Raw genomic sequence first — 19,814 nt, 5'->3', positions numbered from 1 at the left:
CCCGTTGCGGAGCACAGGCTCTGGACGTGCAGGCTCAGCGGCAATGGCTCACGGGCCCAGCTGCTCCGCGGCATGTGGGATCTTCCCGGACCAGGGCACGAATCCGTGTCCCCTGCATCGGCAGGCAGACTCTCAACCACTGCGCCACCAGGGAAGCCCTTGTTTTTTAATATTGAGCTGCATGAACTGTTTATATATTTTGGGGATTAATCCTTTGTCTGTTGATTCGTTTGCAAATATTTTCTCCCATTCTGAGCGTTGTCTTTTTGTCTTGTTTATAGTTTCCTTCACTATGCAAAGGCTTTGAAGATTCATTAGGTCTCATTTGTTTATTATTATTTTTTATTTCCATTACTCTAGGAGGTGGGTCAAAAAAGATCTTGCTGTGATTTATGTCAAAGTGTGTTCTTCCTCTGTTTTCCTCTACGAGTTTTATAGTGTCTGGTCTTACATTTAGGTCTTTAATCCATTTTGAGTTTATTTTTGTGTATGGTGTTAGGGAGTGTTCTAATTTCATTCTTTTACATGTAGCTGTCCAGTTTTCCCAGCACCACTTATTGAATAGATTGTCTTTTCTCCATTGTATATTCTTGCATCCTTTGTCATAGATTAGTTGGCCATAGATGCATAGGTTTATGTCTGGGCTTTTTATCCAGTTCCATTGATCTCTATTTCAGTTTTTGTGCCTGTACCATATTGTCTTGATTAGTGTAGCTTTGTAGTATAGTCTGACATCAGGGAGTCTGATTCCTCCAGCTCCATTTTTTCCCTCAAGATTGCTTTGGCTGTTCAGGGCCTTTTGTGTCTCCATATAAATATTAAGATTTTTTGTTTTAGTTCTGTAATAAAAGCCTTTGGTAATTTGATAGGGATTGCATTGAATCTGTGGATTGCTTTGGGTAGTATAGTCATTTTCACAATACTAATTCTTCCAATCTAAGACCATGGTATATCTCTCCATCTGTTTGTGTCATTTTTTTTTTTTTTTTTTTTTTTTTTTTGTGGTACGCGGGCCTCTCACTGTTGTGGCCTCTCCTGTTGTGGAGCACAGGCTCTGGACGCACAGGCTCAGCGGCCATGGCTCACGGGCCTAGCCGCTCCGTGGCATGTGGGATCTTCCCGGACTGGGGCACGAACCCGTGTCCCCTGCATCAGCAGGCAGACTCTCAACCACTGCGCCACCAGGGAAGCCCCTGTTTGTGTCATCTTTGATTTCTTTCATCAGTGTCTTATAGTTTTCTGAGTACAGGCCATTTACCTCCTTAAGTAAGTTTATTCCTAGGTATTTTATTTTTTTTGTGGCAAAGGTGAATGGGATTATTTCCTTAATTTATCTTTCTTATCGTTCATTGTTAGTGTATGAGAATGCAAGAGATTTCTGTGCATTAATTTTGTGTCCTGAAACTTTACCCAATTCAATGATTAGCTCTAGTGGTTTTCTGGTGGCATCTTTAGGATTCTCTATCTATAGTATCATGTCATCTGCAAACAGTGACAGTTTTACTTCTTGTTCTCCAATTTGTATTCCTTTTATTTCTTTTCCTTCTCTGATTACAGTGGCTAGGACTTCCAAAACTATGTTGAATAATAGTGGTGAGGGTGGACAACCTTGTCTTGTTCCTGATCTTAGAGGAAATGGTTTCAGTTTTTCACCATTAAGAATGTTGTTGGCTGTGGATTTGTCATATATGGCCTTTATTATGTTGAGGTAAGTTCCCTCTATGCCCACTTTCTGGAGGGTTTTTATCATAAATGGGTGTTGAATTTTGTCAAAAGCTTTTTCTGTATCCATTGAGATGATCATATGGTTTTTATTCTTCAGTTTGTTAATATGGTGTATCACACTGATTTATTTGCATATATTGAAGAATACTTGTATCCCTGGGATAAATCTCACTTGATCATGGGTATGATCCTTTTAATGTGTTGTTGGATTCTGCTTGCTAGTATTTTATTGAGGATTTTTGCATCTATATTCATCAGTGATATTGGTCTGTAATTTTCTTTTTTTGTTGTATCTTTGTCTGGTTTTGGTATCAGGGTAATGGTGGCCTCATAGAATGAGTTTGGGAGTGTTCCTCCCTCTGCTATATTTTGGAAGAGTTTGAGAAGAATGGGTGTTAGCTCTTCTCTAAATGTTTGATAGAATTCACCTGTGAAGCCATCTGGTCCTGGGCTTTTGTTTGTTGGAAGATTTTAAATCACAGTTTCAATTTCCTTACTCGTGATTGGTCTGTCCACATTTTCTGTTTCTTTCTGGTTCAGTCTTGGAAGGTTATACCTTTCTAAGAATTTGTCCATTTCTTCCAGGTTGTCCATTTTATTGGCATAGAGTTACTTGTAGTAGTCTCTTAGGATGCTTTGTATTTCAGCAGTGTCTGTTGTAACTTCTCCTTTTTCATTTCTAATTTTATTGATTTGAGTCCTCTCCCTCTTTTTCTTGATGAGTCTGGCTAAGGTTTATCAGTTTTGTTTATCTTCTCAAAGAACCAGCTTTTAGTTTCATTGATCTTTGCTATTGTTTTCTTTGTTTCTTTTTCATTTATTTCTGCCCTGATCTTTATGATTTCTTTCCTTCTAACTTGGGGGTTTTGTTTGTTCTTCTTTTTCTAGTTCCTTTGGGAGTAAAGTTAGACTATTTATTTGAGATTTTTCTTGTTTCTTGAGCTAGGATTTTATTGCTATCAACTTCCCTGTTAGAACTGCTTTTGCTGCATCCCATAGGTTTTGGATCATCGTGGTTTCATTGTCATTTGTCTCTAGGTAATTTTTGATTTCCTCTTTGATTTCTTCAGTGATCTCTTGGTTATTTAGTAGTATATTGTTTAGCCTCCTTGTTTTTGTGTTTTTTATGGTTTTTTCCCTGTATTGATTTCTAATCTCATAGTGTTGTGGTCAGAAAAGATACTGGATATGATTTCAATTTTCCTAAATTTACTGAGGCTTGATTTGTGACCCAAGATGTGATCTATCCTGGAGAATATTCCATGTGCACTTGAGAAGAAAGTGTAATCTTCTGTTTTTGGATGGAATGTTCTATAAATATCAATTAAATCTATCTGGTCTATTGTGTCATTTAAAGCTTGTGTTTCCTTATTAATTTTCTCTCTGGATGATCTGTCCATTGGTATAACTGAGGTGTTAAAGTCCCCCACTATTATTGTGTTACTGTTGATTTCCTCTTTTAGAGCTGTTAGCATTTAGCCTTATGTATTGAGGTGCTCCTATGTTGGGTGCATAAATATTTACCATAGCTGTATCATCTTCTTGGATTGATCCCTTGATCATTATGCAGTGTCCTTCCTTGTCTCTTGTAACATTCTTTATTTTAAAGTCGATTTTATCTGATATGAGTATTGCTACTCCAGCTTTCTTTTGATTTCCATTTGCATGGAATATCTTTTTCCATCCCCTCACTTTCAGTCTGTATGTGTCCCTAGGTCTGAAGTGGGTCTCTTGTAGACAGCACATATATGGGTCTTGTTTTTTTATCCATTCAGCGAGCCTGTGTCTTTTGGTTAGAGCATTTAATCCATTCACATTTAAGGTAATTATCAATATGTGTGTTCCTATTACCATTTTCTTAATTGTTATGGGTTTGTTTTTGTAGGTCCTTTTCTCCTCTTGTGTTTCCCACCTAGAGAAGTTCCTTTAGCATTTGTTGTAGAGCTGGTTTGTTGGTGCTGAATTCTCTTAGCTTTTGCTTCTCTGTAAAGCTTTGGATTTCTCTGTTAAATCTGAATGAGATCTTTGCTAGGTAGAGTAATCTTGGTTGTAGTTTCTTCCCTTTCATCACTTTAAATATATCATGCCACTCCCTTCGGGCTTGTAGAGTTTCTGCTGAGAAATCAGCTGTTAACCTTATGGGAGTTCCATTGTATGTTGTTTGTCGTTTTTCCCTTGTTGCTTTTAATAATTTTTCTTTGTCTTTAACTTTTGTTAGTTTGATTACTATGTGTCTCAGCGTGTTTCTCCTTGGGTTTATCCTGCCTGGGACTCTCTGCGCTTCCTGGACTTGGGTGGCTATTTCCTTTCCCATGTTAGGGAAGTTTTTGACTATAATCTCTTCAAATATTTTATCAAGTCCTTTCTCTCTCTCTTGTCCTTCTGGTACCCCTATAATGCAAATGTTGGTGCATTTAATGTTGTCCCAGAGGTCTCTTAAGCCGTCTTCATTTCTTTTCATTCTTTTTTCTTTATTCTGTTCTGTGGTAGTGAATTCCACCATTCTGTGTTCCAGGTCACTTATCCATTTTTCCACCTCAGTTATTCTGCTATTGATTCCTTCTAGTGTATTTTTCATTTCAGTTATTGTATTGTTCATCTCTGTTCTTTAATTCTTCTAGGTGTTTGTTCTTTAATTCTTCCAGGTCTTTGTTAAACATTTCTTGCATCTTCTCAATCTTTGCCTCCATTCTTTTTACAAGGTCCTGGATCATCTTCATTATTATTATTCTGAATTCTTTTCTGGAAGGTTGCCTACCTCCACTTCCTTTAGTTGTTTTTCTGGGGTTTTATCTTGTTCCTTCATCTGGTACATAGTCCTCTGCCTTTTCATTTTGTCTATCTTTCTGTGAATGTGGTTTTCGTTCCACAGGCTGCAGGATTATAGTTCTTCTTGCTTCTGCTGTCTGCCCTCTGGTGGATGAGTCTATCCAAAGGCTTGTGCAAGCTTCCTGATGGGAGGGCCTGTTGGTGGGTAGAGCTGGCTGTTTCTCTGGTGGGCAGAGCTCAGTAAAACTTTAATTCACCTGTCTGCTGATGGTGGGGCTTAGTTTCCTCCCTGTTGGTTGTTTGGCCTGAGGCGACCCAGCACTGGAGGCTACAGGCTCTTTGGTGGGGCTAATAGCAGACTCCAGGAGGGCTCATGCCAAGGAGTACTTCCCAGAACTTCTGCTGCCAGGTTCCTTGTCCCTGCAGTGAGCCACAGCCACCTCCTGCCTCTGCAAAAGACCTTCCAACACTAGCAGGTCGGTCTGGTTCGGTCTCTTATGGGTCACTGCTCCTTCCCTCCAGGTGCTCATGTGCACACTACTTTGTGTGTGCCCTCCAAGCGTGGAGACTCTGTTTCCCCCAGTCCTGTTGAAGTCCTGCAATCAAATCCCACTAGCCTTTGAAGTCTGATTCTTTGGGAATTCCTCCTCCCATTGCCGGACCCCCAGGTTGGGAAGCCTGACATGGAGCTCAGAGCCTTCACTCCAGTGGGTGGACTTCTGAGGTATAATTGTTCTCCAGTTTGTGAGTCACCCACCCAGTGGTTACGGGATTTGATTTTATTTTGATGGCGCTCCTCTTACCAGCTCACTGCAGCCTCTCCTTTATCTTTGGATGTGGGGTATCTTTCTTTGGTGAGTTCCAGTGTCTTCCTGTCGCTGATTGTTCAGCAGTTAGTTGTGATTCTGGTGCTCTCGCAAGAGGGAGTGAGAGCACGTCCTTCTACTCCACCATCTTGAACCAATCTCTCTCTTCTGCCCATTTTTTAATTGGGTTTTTTGTTCATTTGATGTTGAGTTGTGTGAGTTCCCTTCTGTAAGTAGTTGTGATTGTGGTGTGCCTTTGGGAGGAGGTGGGGTCAGGCTCTTCCTACTCCACCATCTTGGCCACATACCAGCAATCTTTTACAAGTAATGGCAGGGACTGGTTTTTGAGAGCAGTTATAGGCATTTGGGGGATTCCAAAACTTCATGTTTCACATGAACTCATTAGTCTTTTTTTTGGGGGGGGCTTTCATTATTTAAGGCAGTGGTTCTCAAATTTCAGTGGGAATTTCTTAGAAACCTTGTTAGAAATGACAGATTTCCCTGCGCTACCACCTCCAATCTGGGGTAGAATCCAGGAACATCAATTTAAAGCATGCACAGAAGGTGATCACATGTTGAGAAACACTACTTTAGGAGAAGACTTCCAGATGTAAGCCTGCCTTGACAGAGTAATTAGGAGAGGATATACAATTCCAATTTCATAGAATTGTATTTTTATTTATACAAGGGATTTCGTTGAATGCAAAACCAAATGCAATAGGATTTTTAGGTTATCAGGAGACTTTTCTTTTAAATACATTCACAAATCAGAAAAGAAATCTCTGACTGAGTGTTTTCCTAGTTTTGGTTCAAAGCATATGGTCACCCTTCTAAGGGTAAACTTTAGCACGCCATTTGTTCAGATGAAATGGTAATTGCTGACTCTCCAAATGCCAAGTGTGGGGCTGCTTAAGGCCTTGAACGGTCTGGGCCTGCCACAGAAAGACTCTGGCACTTGGAGTATTTTCAGTGTTTTAAAATTCCTGAGTTGTTCTTTGCTGGATAGGTTTGTTTCTAGAAATGGGAACCTCTTCTTGTGAATTAGGACAAGTTAGCCTTCTGCTTGCTGTACGTTTGCTGCAGGATGTGCTTTGGGCTCTGCCCCTCTTGCCTCTTTTCTAGCAGAGCTGGAAAGTGGTGGCAGAGAGTTGCAGCCAGAGACGGACTCGAGGAGGGGAGGTGACCATTCTTGGCAGATGAGGGAGGGGTATGGAATCCAGGACACTGCAGAGCAATCTTGACCTTTAGGGCTGGACCTGAGCAGGTCAAATTTTGACTTTCAGAATGTGGAGACAGAGGATGGGAATCTTTCTTTGGAGAGGCTCCTGGCACTACAGTAGCAGAGGGAGTGTCCAAGAGAAAAACAGGCAAAGACAGAAAAATGGGGTCAAATTAGAGGAGGAAAAGGGACTGAAGTGATGAGTATCAGAGGGAGATAATCAAATGTGGTTTAGGGAGAAAATTCTGGAGTTAGAGAGGTTTGGGTTTGAATCAGAGCTCTACACCTGCTAACTCTGTACACTTGGAAAGGATACTTCACCTTTATAAATCTTAATTTCTGTAAAATAGGGGTAATAATACTACCTACTTATAAATTCCTATGTGGATTAAAGTAATTCATATGAAGTGCTTAACAGAGCTTATCTGGCCTATGGTTACTATTGATTGACTGCTAACTGTTACAACCATAAGCCACCTTCTTGATTTTGCATATAATTGTTATATATATGTATATATGTATACATATATACATATATATGTATATATGTATAACTGCCTTCCCAGCTTGGAGTACAACTAAAATCATCTTCCTTAAAAATTTTAAGCACCTGCATGCCTGTCTTTTAGCAGGAAGTCCAGTATCTTCCACTGGAGGTATTTTTTTTTCCCCTTGAATTTTCTAATAACCTCAGAGCCTTACTCAGTCCAAAGGGACAGTCCTGCCTCCAAATGCTAGGCAGAGAGAAGACCCTAGAGTCTCATTGGTCCAATGATGATTTTGCTGCCTCTGTTTTTGTTGCCATCATATGGTGTCATAGTTGAAAACATGTCTCAAGTAGTTGTGGATTGTTGCCATAATAATGCCCTCACTAGTCTAGAATTCTCTGTGGTAGATTGTCTCTACCCTCCTTGTGAAAGGATTGTATTTCTCACTCCACTGCTGTCCAGCTTGGCCCTATGACTTGCATTGGCCAGTGAGATGGAAGTAACATGTACTGCTTCTAATCAGAAACTTCAAGAGCCATCACTCTCTCTCTTTTTCTTCTGCCACAAAAATGGCAATATGGGGTTGCTCCTTCACTTTGAGTCCTGGAGTGAAGAGTTTATGGAGCAGAGCTACAGCCAAACCATAACCAGCATGTAATATGACTAAGACATAAACCTTTACTGTTGTAAGCCACTGAGACTTTGGAGATTTTTGTTACTGTAGTGTAACCTTCTCTAGCTGACTGATATAACCTCTTGGGTCACAGGAGTGTCTCTTATTTAGGTTCTAAAGTTACAGCTCTTTTAGTTCATACATTTGACTCAGCACACCCAAAGCACACCACCACGTCAGGATGGCTTGGTTGAGAGGGACCTGCAGCCTCAGCTACATGCTCCACCAAACCCCACTTCCCTCGTCCGTGACCACTTAGGCTCTTATCACGAGCTAGATCACCCTCATGATGTGTTCCCCTCTGGGGCCCTTGGTATCCCTTTCTGCTCACAGGTTCCAATTGGTGCCCTCCCAATACGTCAGTGAGATTGTAGTAATGTTCCTGCAAAAGGAAAGGGTCAGGGGCTCAATGCCCTTGTCTCCTATGCAGACTTACCACAGTAGATGTATCACAGATGTTTGGGAGAGGTAGTCTTTGTCAGGCTACAAGAGTTTGTTACATCTCTTTCCTGTGCACGAGTACTTATTTGCCTTATATTTGTTAGGGGAGGTCACTCAGCTGATTTTTTCCCCACAGTAGGTACAATCTACCCCAGTGTAGTTTGCTATTCCCACTTCTAACCATAGCAAAAACTATAGGGTTTTTTTTTTTGAAATTTACATTAACAGTCCCTCTGTTATATGTAGATGTTATATGGAAGTCTTATTGAGAGGATCTGGGGGCAGAGGGAAGACGTAAATGAGTCACAATGAGGCAGCATCATTTGTCCTACCCCATTCTCCTTTTTCTCCTTCTAAAAACTCCAAAAAATAAGATTAAACTCTGAGAGTTCAAAGAATTACTCTAATGCAACATGAAAGGAGAGATCACTCAGGTCTTCATATTAACACAACTAGTGAAGGTATGTGAAGGGTCCAAGGTCAGCAGTGGATCTTTTAAGCAGGAAGGAGGAGGGCAGACTTAGCCGGACTCAGGGAGAGGAGCTCTTGATACAGGGAGTGGAGTCCTTTCAGTCACTGGTGTCTGTTCTCCCTCTGCCAGAGGGTATAAGCAACCAAATAGCATTTTAGAAGTGTGTCTCTGGCTGCTCTGGGGGGGACTGGATTGGATTAGACAAAGGCAAGAGTAAAGACAAGGAGACTCATTAGCAGGAGGTAGAAAAGAAACAAGTTTATTGAATGAATGAATGAATAAATGAATATTGAGCTGTGGATTTTAAGCTATGGCTTGAGTCCCTACTCTAGCCAAAGGACATTCTCTGCAGTGTGTGTCATGTTCCCTAAGGACTGTGATGGGTCTTCAGACTTCTAGAAGAGTAAAACCCTTCCCTATTGCTCTCCTATTGGTGTTTCTGGAGCTTGATCACCAGCTGGTATCAAGTCTGGTCCTGTGCTTTGGCACACTCCCCTTCTTCACCTCTCGTAGTTCTGAGATGTGTCTTGCTTAATAGCAGACAATACCTTTTCTCAGAGCCTTTCTGGTTCACATGATATTTTTAGCCCATCAGAATCTCCACCCTACCCCCTATATCCACATTTGAAGCACAAGCAGATTCCTGTGGGTCATGGGTGACAGCCTCCATGCAGAGCCAAGGTTGCTGCCCAAAGCTATGCATCTTCCAGGGGGTAACTTCTCCACTCAGTCCCTTACTGCTCTTAGGGAACCCGTCACCCAGGTGCCCTGCCCTCAGGGTCCTGCCATACAGTTTTCCATTCCCAGAATGCTTTCAACATTCAGGAAAAAAAACAAAAACAAAAACTGAGCAGCATCCCCACCCAACAAAAATGAGGGCGGTCCCAACACCCCTCAAAACTAGCTTTTGGAGAATCTAAAACACGCAGCTGTCTTTTGCTTTTAATCCAGAAGAAGGAAGGATGATCACAAAGGAAGGCTCAGATCCAAAGTGAATTCTTTTGTCTAGTACATGGTTTATTTTAAATGTGAAAGTTCAAGCTTACAAAAACAAATGGATTGGATTGGGCATTTGTGAATTCTGAAGCATAGACATTTCTCCATGTTTGGAGGATGTGCTCAGATATTGGTTTGTGCAATTTTTGTCATTGTTGAAATAAAAGAGGTACTGAGCCTGAGGAACATTGCACCCAGAATGATGTGAAAAATAAATAAATGATGCTACAGGGCCCAGAATCCCAAGGAGGGGAAGGAGAGTAAATATGGCCCTGGTTGGTATTATCCTCATATGGCCCCAGGGTACCTGGTGGAAAAACCTCTTTCTGATATATCACACCATAAGTTGGGTAGATTTACTGATTGAACGGAATAAATTGGGCAGGTAAACTGCCATCAAGAGGACTGACCTACAGAAATGTTCTTCCTGCTTTTCTTCAATTTTTACCTACCTGATTTTGTTAAAATCTCTTTTTATGAACTTGACTTTAGACTGCACTGACTTCATCAGGCAGCTTTGAGAAAGGGATTTCCTGGGGATGAAAATCAAATTCATTGTCAGCAACTGGATTGAAGGAAAGAGCCAGGGCCTTGAGGTGTTTGGGTCCAGCTCTTTCAAAGAATGGCTGTGTGATTCTGGATAAGGTATTTCATTTCACTCCCTTAACTGGAAAATGCAGACTGACCATTTTTGGGGAATACATTTTGAGAATAAGCGATGGATATAAATTGCCATGTATAGTACCTGGTACAAAGTAAGTCTTGTAAGTCATGATATAACTTATGATGGAGAAGAAACACTCTGCCTGCTTTGTGGGGGCAAAAGAACAATTAGGAGGCAATTACGTAGATGACATGGCAAGAAATCATGGAGGCCTAGACCAGAGTAGCAGCGGTAGGAGTAGCAAGAAATGGTCAGATTCTGGACATATTTTGAAGATAGAGCCAACAGGATTTTCTGATCGATTTCCTGTAGGGTGTGTGGGGAGCAAGAAGGGGAATCATGAATGAGTCATGTTTTGTGTTTGAGCAGCTCGAAGGATGGACTTGCATTTTACTGAGATGGAGAAAGCTGAGGGCAAAGCAGGTCCTGCAGGTTGCATGGGTTAAGTTGGAGCTGACTATGAGACACCCAAGAGGAGCGTTGAGTGGGCAGTTGGATATATGACTTTGGAGTTGGGGGCGAGGTCCAGACTGGACACGAGCATTTGAGAGTCTTCAGAGAGTTTAAATAGGTGGTATTTAAAATCACGAGCTCGAATAAGATCCTCTTGGGAGTGAGTGCAGTTAGAAAAGAATCTAGGTCTGAGAACCAAGCCCTGGAGCCGCCCAGCGTTCCCTATCAGGGAGATGAGGAAGAACAAAAGAACCTCCCCCTCCTTCTCCTCTTCCTCTTTCTTCTTCTTTTGTTGTTATGAAAGGGGACTGTTCTATTTAATTCACTTAGCCTTCACTTGAACAAAACTACTTGGAAGAGTTCTTTTGGGTTTGCTCTTAAAAAATGATATATGCTCTTCGCAACTTCAAAGTCTTTTAAAAAGGAAAAACACCCAACTCTGGGCTGTGGAAGAGGCCTCGTGGTGCAGGCACCCAACCAGTAAGTCAGTGCATCTGGAGATCAAGTTCCTCTCAAGATTAGTGAAATTGAGCTTTTGTTAGAATTAATTTAATGGTGCAATGTCAACTTGCAAACCTCAAAAATCCTTTTATGCTTCACATCTCTTTCCCTTTTTCGTAAAAAAAAACCAAAACCCATACCTATGTGAAGTCAGAAAGGACAATCTGAGAAAGTTTGGCTCTTCCTTTGGTGAGATAAACAATCTTTTGTATCATGGCACCAGCGCAGAAATCCTGTGTTTGAAGAACACGCTGAGACTGCAGAGTTACTCAGGATAGTTTAGGGGAGGGCAAGGTAGGGATAGCTCAATTTTTGTGATAAAGATCTGGGTGCCTCAGTGGACAATGGGTTTTCGATGAGCCAAGAATGACTTGGTTGTTACAACCAAGAGCCAACACAATAGTAGGTTGAATTCAAAGAGGTCCTGGCCATAGGAAATGAGAATCCTCTGAATAAAGAGGCTGCTGGTTGGTTGACGCCAGTATCTGGCTCTAAAAAGGGCCACTGTATTTAACGCATGGCCCCAGCTCTGACTCTTAGACCAGAGAGAGATACCTCCTCCAAAGGTAGCTAATGACTTAAGAGACTTGGCTTAAACAGACAAGCTAGGCCAGTCAGATGTTCTTGAAAATCTGAAACAAGACACTTGTCAGGTGGCTGGGGGAAGGAAACAGCTGGAGCTGAGAGGCCATGCGAGCCACAGCAAGGGAAAAGTTCAGAAGAAGCAAGAGTAGAGAGAGGAGAAGGAGGAGGGAGCAGATGCACAGAGAGAAGGAGAGAGGAGAGAGGGGGGTGAGAGGGAGAGAGAGACAGGCAGAGAGAGAGGGTTACATGGCCTGAGGGAGACAGAAGGACAGAGACATTAAGACAGACAGACAGAGTAGGGGCTTCAGGTCCCGACAGCTTTCTGCTCCCTTGAGGTCTGGGTATGCTTTCTTAGGTTTTGGGAAGATTCAGTTATCACTGGCACAGCCCCCTTTACACTTGAGCCAGCCAGAGTGGGTTTCTGTTCTTTGCCACTTAGAGAGTCCTACACTAGGGCCCCTGTCTTTGAGGACCTCACAATTAGGTAGGGGACGCAGAAAAGTTCCAACAACAAATGACAGATGTCTAATATCGAGTTTCTCTTTGGTGTGCTCCAGCATCCCCATGGGCTATGAATGGGAAAGAGTAAGGCTGAGATACTGATTCCTCTCAGCTCTTTGTGTGTGTTGGTGAGGTCTGGGGCCACCATAATCCCCAAATGACCACCGGCAGCCATGAACAACTTTGTCCATTTACACCCATGTACAGGTATGTAAGCCATGAAAGCTCTGCTCTGATGGATGTGTATGAGCACAGGGTCCAGGGGAGCCCAGAGGAGGAGACAGACTCATCCAGACTTCTCCAAAGAGCAGTACCGCCTTCTCTGAAATCCTCCCCAGTCCTCTACCCCCTTTGGGGATATCTAAGATCACCCTGGTATCATGGGCCATTCTTACCCACATCCTCCTTCCTTTTTCCACCCACACATGTCAGCACATAGTTGCTGAGTGCATGATGAAATGAGCCTCATCGCCATCACATCCAAGACCTCACCAAACCCCATAATTAACCCCCGCAAATTGACTTCTGATTCCACTTATTGACATGGCCCTCCCAAATGTCCAGTAGCTTGTTCACGATCTTCACCTTTGACTTAAAGATCTCCTAGAGATCCATATTTCTAAAATCTCTGCCACCTGTCTGGACCTCTCTCAAGCAACAATCCTTGCAACCCCGTATTTCTAACCATCTGCTGGGCATCTCCACTTGATTGTCTGCATCCAGGTATCCCACCAGCATCTCACACTGAACTCATCTTTCTTAACCAGTGAGTGCCTGCTCCTGGCTGCCCTTTGGCATTAGCATTTCTCTCCCTGTCCAGGGGCAAAACTCTGGAGTCACCCGACCTCTTCTTTCAACCCCCCCACATGCAGTTAGGTCACAAATCTATTGAGTCTATGTCTTTCTGCCCACCCTCATCACTGCTGTTACCACTTCTGTGAAGAGCTTCATACGTCCAGCTGTCCATGTGTCATCTCCACTGGGATGTTTCATAGTCATCTAAAACTTAACATGTCCAAAATGGGACTCTTGTGAGTCTATTACTCCTGTCCCCCAGTTCACTTTCCCATCTCTATAAATGATTCTATTGTATATCCATTTGCTCAACCTGGTCATCCTAGACATCTTCTTCTCTCTTGAGAGCCACATCTTTATGGGGTGTTTCAGGAGCACCCAGGCTAATTAATGTTTGCCCCAGCCACCCCACCATAGCCATGTGTTGTTCAAATATTGAGGTACTTCCCTGTCAGTTGGTAAACAGCTCCTGCCCCAAGACCCCTGACTGCTCCCCCACCACCCCAGTTGCCCTGGACTCCCCCCCAGAATTCCCTGGATCTCCCTATGATCTGGCAAGAGAAGAGTTCGTGCCTGGAACTGCAGGGGGCCTCTAGGACCCAGCAACTCCAGCAAGACAGCCATTGGTACCTATTTTAATTGGCCAGCCTGTGGGCCATAACAGGTCTTTTGAAGATTATCCCCAGTGTTACCCATTTTGAAGAAGAGGAAACGACACTGGAGAGATTAATTTATTTCCCCACAGATCCTTGGGATCCATCTGGCTCCAAAGGACATTTATCACTAATCTCCGGTCTGGTCCTCCTGTCCTAGAAGAATCTTCCCAAAGCCTAGCTCTCATTACACACTGGTCCTGCTTAGAAACCTCCTGGGGCTCCCAACCCACATGGAGTTAAGTCCAAACTCAAGCCTAGGGTTCAAGGTTCTCTTGTAGTCTGACCGTCTCAGCCTAGCCCCATGACAGAAACCCTGCCACGGCAGCCCTGAGCACTTTCCCGCTGCCACACTTAGGCCCACACCACTTACTTCTTTAGGGACACCATCCCAGACCCACTCTCCACATCTTGAAACCTTGACCTGTGTGGGTGCATGACTGCTTCAAATGCCCACTCCTCTAGAATCGAACCTTCCTTAATGCCCCCACATCTTCTTCCTTGGAATGCCTGCAGTCCTTAGTTCAAGTTCAATGAGCCCAGCCCAGCCCATCCATGGTACTCACCACGTTCTTCCTTACAGAAGAGTTTTACTCTAACGCCTTCTGTAAGCATACCGACAGACAGTTTGCAAGCCTCTATTACACACCCCATAGTCATAGATGTTACTTACTTTCTTGACTCTTATAGCATAAGCTCCTGGAGGTCAGGAGTCACGTTTTGCTCGCCTCTGCAACCTCACTGCCTAGAAGAGGCCCAGGCCCAGGGTATGTGCACAGTGCATGTCCTTGAAGCAAATGGGTAAGTCATGCTCTGGAGGCAGAGTGGAGAAAGTGGAGGACAATTTTTCCAGTGGTTGTTCCCTCCAGGGCTGGCCTAATGCAGTCAGGATGCCAAGATCTTTTCTCTCCCCAGCGCACCCTGGGACCACTTGTGAACTCTTCCTTTATTCATGGGTTATAATCCTTTATTATCATTAGTTACTTTGATGCTCATATTGCCTCAGATTTCGCCAGTGAGAGCCCCTTCAAGTGGTCCTCTGTACTTTTGACATGTCACCATCATTCTTGAAGCAGTTCCTTACTTTTGGGCACAGTAAGATGTTCCAGGCTCATCTTGAACTTTCCCATCCCAGCCCTAGAATTACCCACTTCTCCAAGGAGCCCTGGATCCTTTTACTGGCGAATGGTATTTATAAACCAAAATTTGTGTGCAAAGTGTGTTCATTGCTACTGGAGCATTGTTATTTCCAGGCCTCTCAGTGGACAGAGCTAGAAAATAGATATATGTCATGAACACACACATCTGTACATATGTATATAAATGTAAATAAATATGTTTACATGTACATGCCCATATACATATCTACCCATCCATTCATCCATCCATCCATCTGTCCAGTTTATTCCAATACTATAATTCCAACACAGCACTGCATGGTTTATTCTATTTTCTCTCCTTTCCCTATTTGTCATTCCCTCCTTTGACAGTGAGAAACTTGACTCGCATTATTTACAATGTATTTACTAATTTAGTTAATCCTAGAAGGCACAGAAAGCATTTTGAGAATTGCTAATCCATATGTCTATGAAAAAGAAGTCTACTCAGTATTTGTTTACAGCTCTTCTTTCCCTTTAGCCGGAAGAAGACATTTAGTCCAAATGCTGTGTACAAAAGTTACTTGAGGTAGTTCCTTGCCAGCCCTTTCTGCCCACAGATTTTAATCACCCCCTTGACTCTACATCTCATTTCTGTCCTTGTCACACCTGGCTTTTGAAGTCCAGAGCCTCTCAGGGGCACCAGAGCGGCTGAGCCCCCTTCTCTGGGGGTTGTCCAGGGTCCCAGCTTCATTAAGCAGCCCTCCTCCATCCTCTTGGCAGTTCCAGAAGTGTGTGCACTCATGCCCTGCCCCATCCCCGTTATGGCGAAGGATTTGTTCCTTTTTAAGGCTTCCTTTGTTATTATTTTAATGGGATCCTGGGAGGGAGAGGAGACACCTTATGTTCCCAGTCTGCACTCTTGAACTTGACATCCAGGGACTCTAGAGTCACAAAGATCTGGGTTCACAGATTGTGAGGCACTAGCAGGCTACTTGACCTCTCCATGTCCCAGATTCCTCATCTAGGACTTGGGGATGAGAAGCCCTACATCACGTGGATTTGGTGAGGATTGACTAGACCTTATATGTAAAGTAGGCAACACAGTGCCTGGCACCATGTTCAGTAAATAACCCCTGTCATTGTCACCTTCATTGACACCTGGATGCCATTCCTGCCGATTTGGCCACTCATCTGTTCGCTTACTCATGTGGGACCTCCTAAGTGCTGGGTATTGTGCAGAGTCCCTAAGTATAAAAGGGGTGAGGAGGCCAGCACTGCCAGTGCGGTTATCCCAACAGCCAGTCCCTGAGCTGGCAGTGTTCTTGGCAAGCTGCTGCTTCTCCTGGCTTGGTCTCCCTCAGCCCCAGGACGTGCTTTTGGCCTGGGATTTTTAAACTTTTTCCCTGGCCTTGAGTCAGAGGGCCTGTGGGGAGAGCTTCCCCCAGCTGTGTGCCAGTGCGCCTCAGCTGGCCCACCTCTTTGATGCTGAGGACACACGATTGTCTCTGATGGGACTGAGTGATGAGCTGGAGATTTTGGTAGAGTGAGGCCAAATCCCTGTGTGGCTCCAGGAACGAGGATAAATATAGCCCGAGTAATTGCTCATGCTCTTTTAAGGATTAAAAGTCAGCTTTCAGGCAAGCTGTGAAGCTCCATGACCAGGACAGCAAGGGACTCAGTGCCTTTTTTAGAGCTGTGGTCAGCACTCCTTGTGCACTGCTGGGTCCCAGGCCTCCAAACGCTGTTTCCATTTAAGTAAGGGGTCGCCTCCACTGGTCTACACCCCATGATGGCAGGGATGGCTCTGAAGTGTCCCTACCACATCTCATCGGCCAACCCTAGTGTGGCACACTCAATAAACATTTTAAATGAATATACGAGCTATGAGAAGGCTATATTTTTAAAATAAGCTTTAGAATAAGATCTGTAGTCCAGTTAACAATAACGTACCAATGCCCACTTCCTGGTTTTCGTATCAAACAGCAGCCATATACAATCTCACCACTGGGGGAAGCTGGGTGAAGATGTGTGAGACTCTTTGTACTATTCTTGCAACTTCCTGTGTGTCTGTAAGTATTCCAAAATAAAAAGTAAAAAAACAAAAATAACCTTTAATCAGGCTCATGCTAATACTCTGACATTTGGGGGAAGCAGTGCTGGAAGATGAATTGATTAAATCCCTTTCCAGCAATGCTTGTTTTTCATTACTATTTTTGAATGCAAACACATGACTTATTCATATGATTCAAAACTTGAAATGTATAAAGAAGATATACAGTGGATACCCTTTGCCCCAGCCACTTAGATTCCCTCCCCACAGGCAACTAATATTAATGTTATTTGTTTCTTGTGCTAATTTTAGCAAGATTGTGTGCACACACACACATATATACTTGTGAGTATGTGTGAATATGAGCACATTTGTGTGCATGTATATATATCTATACTGTCCCGTTATTTTACTTTTTCCACTTAACCATGTGATCTCGGGGACTTTTCATGTCACTACACAAAGAGCTTTCTCATCCTTAGTTGTGGCTATACCCATCACCTTTCATGGCCCCCAACTGGTGGACATTTATGTTGTTTCCAATCCTTTTGCTTTTATAGACAAAGCTGCAATGAATAATCATGTTCATTTGTCATTTCCCAAGTGTGGGAGTGTGTTTGTACAATAAATTCCTAGATGTGGAATTGGGTCAAAAGATACGAGCCTTATAATTTTGATCATGCTAAATTGTCTTCTATAGAGCATGCTCCATTTCACATGCCTATCAGTAATGTGTTTCATGAAATGTTTGTGTTAATGCAATGATTTTAAAAGTTATTTGGTGACCCCTTTGTGAAAACTATGGAACTGTACCCAAGAAAAACAGAAATCACACAGTGTGGGTTTTTTTTTGTTGTTTTTTCTTAAATTTTTTGGCTGCGTTGGATCTTCGTTGCTGTGCGCGGGCTTTCTCTGGTTGAGGCGAGCAGGGGCTACTCTTCATTGCGGTGCACAGGCTTCTCATTGTGGTGGCTTTTCTTGCTGTGGAGCACGGGCTCTAGGCACGCAGGCTCCTGTAGTTGTGGCTCGCGGGCTGTAGAGCACAGGCTCAGTAGTTGTGGCGCACGAACTTAGCTGCTCCGCGGCATGTGGGATCTTCCTGGACCAGGGATTGAACTCGTGTCCCCTGCATCGGCAGGTGGATTCTTAACCACTGTGCCACCAGGGAAGTCCCCACACAGTGTTTTGCATACAATTTCAGTTGGCTCAGAAACCCCTGAAGGCTATCCATAAACCCCAATTTAAGGAGCCCTGGCTGAAGAGGAGGAAGTGTGGTACAGAGGGGAGAGCTTTAGGGCCAAACCACGTAAGTTCACCTCTTAGCTCTACCACTTACTGGCTGTGGAACAACAGAGAAGTCTTTTCGCCTCTTCAAGTCTCAGTTTCCTTTCCAAAAGAATGGTATAATAATTCTATTTCATAGGGCATTTATGAGGGTACATGCTTTTATGTAGAGCATCTAATATAGTGGTTGGAATATAGTAGGTGCTCAACATACAGTCTGTATACACACATACAGACACATAGAAACACACACACAGACACAGACACACACACACACCCCACCCTCCCTCACATGTACACGAAGCCTTCAGTTCCATTTCTTTGTGTTTTGGGGTTTTTTTTGGCTGTGTTGGGTCTTCGTTGCTGCGCATGGGCTTTCTCCAGTTGCGGTGAGCAGGGGCTACTCTTCCTTGCGGTGTGCGGGCTTCTCATTGCAGTGCCTTCTCTAGTTGTGGAGCACAGGGTCTAGGCACGCAGGCTTCAGTAGTTGTGGTGCATGGGCTTAGTTGCTTCGCGGCATGTGGGATCTTCCCAGGCCAGGGATCGAACCTGTGTCCCCTGCATTGTCAGGCAGATTCTTAACCACTGCGCCACCAGCGAAGTCCCTTCAGTTCCATTTCAACCTGTTTCTAGTTGTCTTTGTAGTATTTGCTGCTAGATTCACAAAATCAACTTTTGGAGCATCATTCCCTAAAGTGAGGTCTTTGGACTAACTACGTAAGAATCACCTGAGGGCCTTAATTAAAATATAGATTCCTGGGTCCTACTTTAGATTCATAGGATTAGAACTTCTGGAAGAGGGGTCCAGAGAACTTGGGGGTTCTATTGCACAATGAAGTTGGAGACACAGCACTAAAGAGTTTGGTAAATTCCTTCTATTCCCTATACCTGCAATTCTAGTAGTTACCACCATGTGGCTTTACCAGGGGGGCCTGTTCCCAGCAGATGTATAGGGGTGCACGCCTGAGAGAAAGCGTGACTAGTAACCAGGAGAGTCGCCTCTGGTTCCATCTCCAAAAATACAGTTATTTATGGGTGTGACAGACGGCATGCACTGCAGTCTCATCAGGAATCTCTCTCATAACAAGCAGGGAGGAGATACAGTCCAGGACTGGATCCCAGGGGCTGGGATGGAAGCCCAGTGGGCCAGGTTTGGCAGAGAAAGCCTTCCATGGCTGGGGTGACTGACCCATGGCCAGGAGCTGGGGATAAGGACTGTGTACAGCCAGGCAGCTGTCACCAGGAGGCCTTGAGGCTACAAGCCTTGAAGCACCAACCCCTAGAGCTCTCAGCATGACAGGTGAATGCTTTCTGAAGTGGCAAGTGATGGCCCACGGCTAGAATTGCCAGATTTAGCAAATAAAAATACAGGATGAGCAGTTAAATTAGAATTTCAGATGAAAAAACTTATTTTCTTTTAGATATACAGATTGCCAACAAACACATGAAAGGATGTTCCACATCACTAATCTTAGAGAAATGCAAATCAAAACTACAATGAGGTATCACCTCACACCGGTCAGAATGGCCATCATCAAAAAATCTACAAACAATAAATGCTGGAGAGGGTGTGGAGAAAAGGGAACCCTCTTGCACTGTTGGTGGGGATGTAAGTTGGTACAGCCACTGTGGAGAACAC

Source organism: Phocoena phocoena, chromosome 8, assembly GCF_963924675.1.
Source record: "Phocoena phocoena chromosome 8, mPhoPho1.1, whole genome shotgun sequence".
Taxonomy (NCBI): domain Eukaryota; kingdom Metazoa; phylum Chordata; class Mammalia; order Artiodactyla; family Phocoenidae; genus Phocoena; species Phocoena phocoena.
This window is presented reverse-complemented; position numbering follows the sequence as displayed.